Source organism: Scyliorhinus torazame, chromosome 28 (genome assembly GCF_047496885.1).
Source record: "Scyliorhinus torazame isolate Kashiwa2021f chromosome 28, sScyTor2.1, whole genome shotgun sequence".
NCBI lineage: Eukaryota > Metazoa > Chordata > Chondrichthyes > Carcharhiniformes > Scyliorhinidae > Scyliorhinus > Scyliorhinus torazame.
In genome coordinates, this window is record NC_092734.1 from 9527963 (window position 1) to 9536335 (window position 8373).

The window sequence follows — 8373 nt, forward strand, 5'->3', positions numbered from 1 at the left end:
GATTTTCATACATAACAATGAGAGCAATTCCTGGGAAGATTTCCTCCGTGTGTCAGTGACATTGTAAACATAGTGGGCAGCACGGTAGTACAGTGGTTAGCACTGTTGCTCCACAGCTCAAGGGTCCCAGGTTCGATTCCCGGCTTGGTTCAATGTCTGTGTGGAGTCTGTACGTTCTCCACGTGTCTGCGTGGGTTTCCTCCGGGTGCTCCGGTTTCCTCCCACAAGTCCTGAAAGATGTGCTGTTGGATGAATTGGACATTCTGAATTCTCCCTCCGTGTACCCGAACAGGGGCCGGAATCTGGTGACTGGGGGCTTTTCACAGTAGTGTCCTTGCAGTGTTAATGTGAGCCTACTTGTGACAATAAAGATTACTTGACTTTACTTTTAAATCTTTGCTGTTGACTATTCCCAATGATAATTCAAATAAATTTAAAGATTTATTCCCCCTGCCTCCATTAAATTCTGTTGACATAGGTCTGCCTTAATATAATTGTCAACAAGATTATATACCGTTAGAGTGTAAAATGTTGAGGATGAGGAGTCAATCTGTTTTGACAATATTCTGTTTGATGCCTGAATATTGTTGATATTGGATTATTGACCTATACACTAGCGGGTACAGATTCATGTACTACCTCAAGTTTATACTGAAGGAGACAAGGATAGTCTTGTCCTCATGTATTATTGAAGATATATTGAATGTTGTTGCATTATGGAAGTCCTGGCAGATTTGTTGACTAGAAAGCAATGCTTCCAGTTGAATAATTCTCTGCCCTTAACAGCAGCAGTTATTAAATGTATAGGCATGAAGACTTTCCTGACAGTTCAATAGCGAGAAAGACCTCAATTTTACGGGTGGAAGAGTTGCTGTTAGCACCAAACTCCTTAATATCCTGTGTACTCACATAAAAGGTAGCCTCTGTTTCCCTCAGTTAGGTAAATGTCTTTATTATATCATGTTAAAATGGGAAAAGGCTTGTGTGGAGCATGCTGACATACAGTAATTGGGCTGAATGGCTTGTTTTCTGCACTGTAAATTCGATGCAATTTAGATGTGAATTTAAATTGACTTCAGTTCACTGTAGCGAAGAGTTATTTTACCTTGAGGCTCGTCATTGGGCGGGATATTTCATCCTTGCTAGCTGTGGGCAGCATCGTGGGAATGAAGGGTAAATTTATAAGAAGATGGCTATGTTTTAAACTGTCTCTTTTAATTCAAGGTAAGAAAGGAACATGTGACGTCCTACTAGTTCTGTCCAGCTTAAGCCAATGTGAACTGGTTACCATAGGGTCTGGAGCCAAAAGGTAAAGTGCTGTTGAAATGTGGGTATCAATGTTCACACCTTAACTGGCCTAGTTTGGAGAAAACTTTAGACAGAGAAAGAGAAAGACAGCGAGAGAAGGATCCTGAGAGAGGGTCGACAGAGGGGAAATTATGTGGTCAGCAAAGGGGAAAGGACTGTTTCTTGGTTCGGTACTAAACACAATCAGAATGGAAAAGTCATTCTTTGGACAGAATCTGGGGAAATTTAAGGAATGCTGGAAGGTCTTTTGTTGCCAATCAGCACTGGAGACTGCAATAATGTTGCTCTTTTAACTGGATACTGATATGACAGTTATTAATGATGATATTGCTTTCCAGGTATCAAATGATACCACCACAAGGTTTTACCGGATATCGATCAAAGACCGAACAACCAGTTAGTTAGTCCAAGTTCAATGATAGTTTATTTACTTCAACATGCAACATAAAACACTACAAGCTAAATTACACCTCACACTACAACAACCTGTACTTAACTTCAGGCACCCGGCTATATGCAGAGGAACAAGGCCTTTGTTCGGATCGTACGTGGCTGGGTCTGGAGAAGTGACTTTGTTTCTGCTGGGCTCATCCGTCTGGTAGCGATCGTTGGTCTTGAACTTGCCTTTTGGTCGTGATGCTACATTTGGTTTTAGGTGTAGGTCGGGGCCAAGAGAGACCGAGCGCCGGGGCTAAGAGAGACTGAACAATTGGCCGTGTCTCTCTTCATCCTTCTGGGGTTTCGCGCTCTTTTGGGCGGTCCTTAGCTTTGGACCCAATAATTCGGCAGGCTTCGATCACTGCCTTCGATTTTGCCCAATAAAGGGGCGGGTGCCATAATGGCAGGGTGTGGTCTGAGCAGTCATTGACCTTGGCTTTTTGGGCTCCCTGAGCAAAGGGAGTGGCGCCGATGAGTCTCTTTCTGTATCTGATACCTGACTACAGGTCTTTTGTTCTGGGGAAATGGGCAATTAGAATGCAAAATAGCTGGGAGTTTCGATAGCGTCGAGCTATCTGAGTTGCAAATATACAGCTCTGAGCGCCTGAGTCCTGTGTTGACTATATTTCCCATGATCCTTTGCAGGTGGTCATATTTCCCAGGATCCTTTGTAAGTGGCAATCCCAGCTGGCTACGCTTTCTTGGTGTGGCCAGGGTAAGGAACCACCAGAGAGGGCAGTGCTGCTGGAGGTCAGTTTGGGATTTCTCAGACGACTGAAGGAAAGGCCCTTCGCCAGTCCCTGGCAATTACGATTCAGTAAAGCAAGGGGAAATTAGCTTGTTGAAAGACAGGAGTAACTTTGGACAGGTTCTTTTCGAGATTGCAATCCTGCAAAGAGTGTCTCGTAATGTATAAATCAGCGTGGGGTTTTCTATTTGGTTAAAATGCTAATAAGCATTGTCTTTTCTGTAGGTTAGTGCTCTCTAATGTTTAGCCGATGATGATCTCAGTTTGCTACAGCAAAGATGTTAAAATGTGAAATCCTGTCATGTGATCCTTTGAGCCGGTCGTCACAGAATTGTTACAGTGCAGTAGGAGGTCATCGGACTGATTGAACCTGCACTGGTTTTCCAAGTGAACAATTCGCCTAGTGTCACTCCCCCACCTTTTCCCCATAACAGACACATTCTTCCTTTGCAGATAACAGTCTCCTTCCCTTTTTAAAAATAAATTTAGAGTATCCAATTCATTTTTTCCAATTAAGGGGCAATTTTTAGCGTGGCCAATCCACCTACCTGGCACATCTTTTGGGTTCTGGGGGCGAAACCCCCGCAAACACGGGGAGAATGGACAGTGATCCAGAGCCGGGATCGAACCTTTGACCTCGGCACCGTGAGGCAACCACGCTAATACTTGCGCCACCGTGCCGCCCCTCCTTCCCTTGTGAATATTTTGATTGAAGCTACCTCCACTACATTCTCAGGCAGTGCATTCCAAAACTGGACACAATACTCCAGATGTGGTCTCGCCAACACCCTATACAATTGCGACAACATCTCTCTACTTTTATACTCCAGTCATTTTGCAATAAACGCAAACATTCCATTTGCCTTTGTTATTACATTTTGTGCCTCCATACCAACTTTCTGCGATTCATGAACAAAGCCACCCAGATCCCACTGCCCAGGCGCATTTTGAATCTGATTCCCATTTGGATAACAATTTGCCTTTCTATTTGTTCGGCCAAAATGGGTGACCTCGCACTTATCCACATTAAACTCCATCTGCCAAATTTTGGCCCATTCTCCTAGCCTATCCATATATAAATGAACTCTGTATCCCTTCACTACTTGCTTTCCCACCTATTTTAGTATCCACAAATTTTGCTATTTCCCTGTTTGCAGAGCATTTAAAAAAATAAATTTAGAATACCCAATTATTTTTTCCAATTAAGGGGCAATTTAGCCTGGCCAATCCACCTACCCTGCACATCTTTGGGATGTGGGGGTGAAACCCACGCAGACACGGGGAGAATGAGCAAACTCCACACGGACAGTGATCCGGGGCTGGGATTCGAACCCGGGTCCTCAGCGCCGTAATCCAGTGCTAACTACTGCGTCACCGTGCTGCCCTGCAGATCATTTATATAGATTGTAAACAGGTGAGGTTCCAGAGGTCCGTGCGGCACCCCGCTAGGTACAGTTCGCCATTCGGAGATGGACCATTTATCCTGATGCTCTGCCTTCTGTCAGTCAGTCAATGCTCAATCCAATCTACTACTCAAGCCCCAATCCCCTGCGATCTCACCTTCTGGATCAGTTTTTATGCGTGAACTTGCCTACAGGACAGGAGTACTTCATAGTATCATGGAATCCCTCGAGTACAGAAGGAGGCCTTTTGGCCCATCGAGTCTGCACCGACGCTCTGCAAGAGCACCCTACCTAGGCCCACGCCCCCAACCCATTCCCATTATCCTACCTAATCCTTTGGACACTAAGGGGCAATTTTAGAATGGTCAACTCACCTAACTTGCACATCTTTGGACCGTGGGAGGAAACTGGAGCACCCGGAGGAAACGCAGACAGAGGGAGAATGTGCAGACTCCGCACAGTCACCCGAGGCTGAGAATTGAACCAGGGACCCTGGCGCTGTGAGACAGCAGTGCTAACCACTGTGCCATCGTGCCACCTTAGAGAGCAAAGGTGATAATAGCGCTACAACAACAATAGCTTGCATTTTCATAGCACCTTAACAGAATAAATTACCACAAGGCGCATCACAGGAATGCTAATCAAACAGAAATTTGACACCCAGCGGGATATTAAGACAGATACATCAAACATTTGGTTAAATAGGTGGGTTTTAACGCTTGGCCTTAAAGGAGAAAAGCGAGGCAGGGAGGTTTCAGGTGGAATTCCAGAGGTTAGGGCCCAGGCAGCTGAAGGCACAGTTGCCAACGGCGGAGGAAAGAAAATTGCGGAGACACACAAGGCCAAATCGGAGGAGCTCAGAGGGCTTGGCCACGATCAAAAGACAAAAAACTGGGTCCAGAGGAACTGTAAAGCTTAGAGCGGAATAGCAGAGGGGGGGTGAAGCAGGGAATATCTGGTACAGTGGAGAACGCTCAAAACAGAGCCACACTGTATTTTGTCAATGAGCAGTGAGGGTGTACCAACTCCCACCTGCACCAATAATTTGTTGAATCAATCCATCAAATAAATTATCTAATTATCTTACTGCAGCTGCCAAGTGGTAGCAGGCACATTTGTTCAGTGAGAACATGCAAATTGTGCTGCAGCAATGCAAAGCAGAACAAATGTGCATTAATTATTCTGTCAGTGCTCCCCATCCCCATGAGCTTGCTGACTGTGGTTTGTGCTTTATACTCTGAATTCTGAATTCATGGTCTGGAGCTTGTGCAGTGCGGTGAGTTACGTCTGATAGTTTGTTTTAATTTAAAGTGCCCAATTCGTTTTCCCCCAATTAAGGGACAACTTTAACGTGGCCAATTCACCTAACCTGCACATCGTTTTGGGCTGTGGGGGTGAGACCCGTGCAGACACGGGGAGAATGTGCAAACTCCAGACGGGCAGTGACCCGGGGCCGGGATCGAACCCGGGTCCTTCGCACTGAGGTAGCAATGCAAACCACTGCGCCACCCTTCGATTAGTGTGATAGTGCCCAAACAGAATGCCTTAAGTGTGGTAGGCACCCCAAGGCACATTCCAGGAATTTAATGAATAATAATTAAAACCAATTGCTTTGAGGAAATTAGAAACTGCCGACGCATTTCACTGTTGAAGGTGGGTTATAAAATTCTGTCCAAGGTCATCGCCAATCGGGTCAGGTGTGCCCTGGAGTCGGTGCGTGGGTTTCCTCCGGGTGCTCCGGTTTCTTCCCACAGTCCAAAGATGTGCGGTTAGGTGGATTGGCCATGATAAATTGCCCTCAGTGTCCAAAAAGATTGGTTGGGGTTCCTGGGTTACCGGGATAGAATGGTGGTGTGGGCTTAAGTGGGGTGCTCTTTCCAAGGGCTGGTGCAGACTTGATGGGCCGAATGGCCTCCTTCTGCACTGTAAATTCTATGATCTATGAGGTTACAGATTGCGGTTGAGTACAATTCTGCTGCTGATGATGTCACACTGGATGGCCAGTTGTGAGTTGCTAGATCATTTCTGAATCTATCACAATCAGTGTGATTGTAGTGCCATAACACGATGGAGGATATCTTTTGTCTCCGCAAGCACTGTGCGGTGATCACTTCTACCGATACTGTCATGGACAGATGCATCTGTAGCAGACTGGTTGGTGAGGATGAGGCCAAGTATGTTTTTGCCTCTTGTTGATTCCCTCACCATCTGTCGCAGACCCAGTCCAGCAACAATGGGCGGGATTCTCTCCTACCCGGCGGGGCGGGGGGTCCCGGCGGGATGGAGTGGCGTGAACCACTCCGGCGTCGGGCCGCCCCAAAGGTATGAATTTCTCCGCACCTTCAGGGGCTAAGCCCTCACCTTTAGGGGCTAGGCCCGCGCTGGAATGGTTGCCGGAGCTGGCATGGAAGGCCTTTGGCGCCATGCCAGCCGGGGCCGAAGAGACTCCGCCAGCAGGCGAAAGTCCGTGCATGAGCGGGAGCGTCAGCTGACGTCATCCCCGCGCGCGGGGGGGGGTTACCTCCACGTCGGCCATCGCGGAGACCTACACTGCTGACACGTAGTAAAAGAGTGCCCCCACGGCACATGCCACCCCGTGGATCGGTGGTCCCCGATTGCGGGCCAGGCCACCGTGGGGGCACACCCCGGGTCCAGATCGCCCTGCACCCCCCCCCCAGGACCCCGGAGCCCGCTCGCGCCGCCTGGTCCCGCCGGTAAAGGAGGTGGTTTAATTAACGCTGGCGGGACTTCGGCACATCGCGGGCCGGAGAATCGCCGGGGGGGTTGGCCCGCCGACCGCCGCAATTCCTGCCCCTGCCGAATCTCCGGTGCCGGAGAATTCGGCGGCCGGCGGGGGCGGGATTCACGCCACCCCCCGGCGATTCTCCAACCCTGCGGGGTGGTGGAGAATCCCGCCCTATGTCTAATAGGACTGAAAAATCTTTTGCTGGAGTTTTCTTTGCACTTCAGCCCCACACTCCTGTTCCTCAGGCACCTGGTGCAGAGAGGGACAGAGAAGGCGGAGGAGCTCCTTGTGAACCTGCTCCTGGCAAAGCTTGCCATTTATAGTTCCAGGCAGGGATCGACCAAGGAAGTCATCCAACCAGACTGTCTTCCCCTCTTCCACGAATATATTCGCGGCCGGGTGTCCCTAGAAAAGGTGCATACGGTGTCCATGGGCACCATTGAGGCCTTCCATGCCCCGTGGGCACCCGTGGGGTTGGAGTGCTTTATTGACCCCTTAGTTGCACTCTGTTTATAAGTTTCCATCGATCTTTGTGACGCTCGGGCAGTGCCCCTATCAGGAGCGGCCCTCATTGCTTTATCCCTAAGTTTATTTCCTTCCTGATATTTGGTCGACGTAAAAAGAGTTCGCCAATCCCCGAACCTTATCTTAATCTCCGCAAGGGAAATCTTAAATAACAGAGAAACGGGGTTAAAGTTTCGGGTCTGCCGACCTTTCATTCTAATTTCTGAAGTATTGGCAGCATCTTTTTGTTGTGATTTCACGAACAGAGACAGCAGTGCAATACTGACTGTGTAATAGGGAAGTGTGGGGATACGGGGGGGGAACCCCCCCCCCCCCGGGACCCACAGCCAGGGGGATCCCCCAGGCACCCCCAGCCAGGGGGAAGACCCCCAGCCAGGGGGAAGGCCCCCAGTCCCCAGCCAGCGGGACCAGGGACCCCCAGCCAGGGGGAAGACCCCAGCCAGGGGGAACCTCCCAGGGACCTTGGGGCAGCACGGTAGCATTGTGGATAGCACAATTGCTTCACAGCTCCAGGGTCCCAGGTTCGATTCCGGCTTGGGTCACTGTCTGTGGCGGAGTCTGCACATCCTCCTCGTGTGTGCGTGGGTTTCCTCCGGGTGCTCCGGTTTCCTCCCACAGTCCAAAGATGTGCAGGTTAGGTGGATTGGCCATGCTAAATTTCCCTTAGTGTCCAAAATTGCCCTTAGTGTTGCGTGGGGTTGCTGGGTTATGGGGATAGGGTGGAGGTGTTGACCTTGGGTAGGGTGCTCTTTCCAAGAGCTGGTGCAGACTCGATGGGCCGAATGGCCTCCTTCTGCACTGTAAATTCTATGACCTCCAGCCAGGGGGAACCTCCACAGAGACCCTCACCCCACAGAGACCCCCCACCCCACAGAGACCCCCCCACCCCACAGAGACCCCCCCACCCCACAGAGACCCCCCACCCCACAGAGACCCCCCACCCCACAGAGACCCCCCACCCCACAGAGACCCCCCACCCCACAGAGACCCCCCACCCCACAGAGACCCCCACCCCACAAAGACCCCCACCCCACAAAGACCCCCACCCCACAGAGACCCCCACCCCACAGAGACCCCCCACCCCACAGAGACCCCCCACCCCACAGAGACCCCCCACCCCACAGAGACCCTCACCCCCAGCTCAGCTCTGAGACAAGTTTCAAATTGTGCTGGGAGGGGACCGCCCAGGTCCGGGGTGAAGGCCG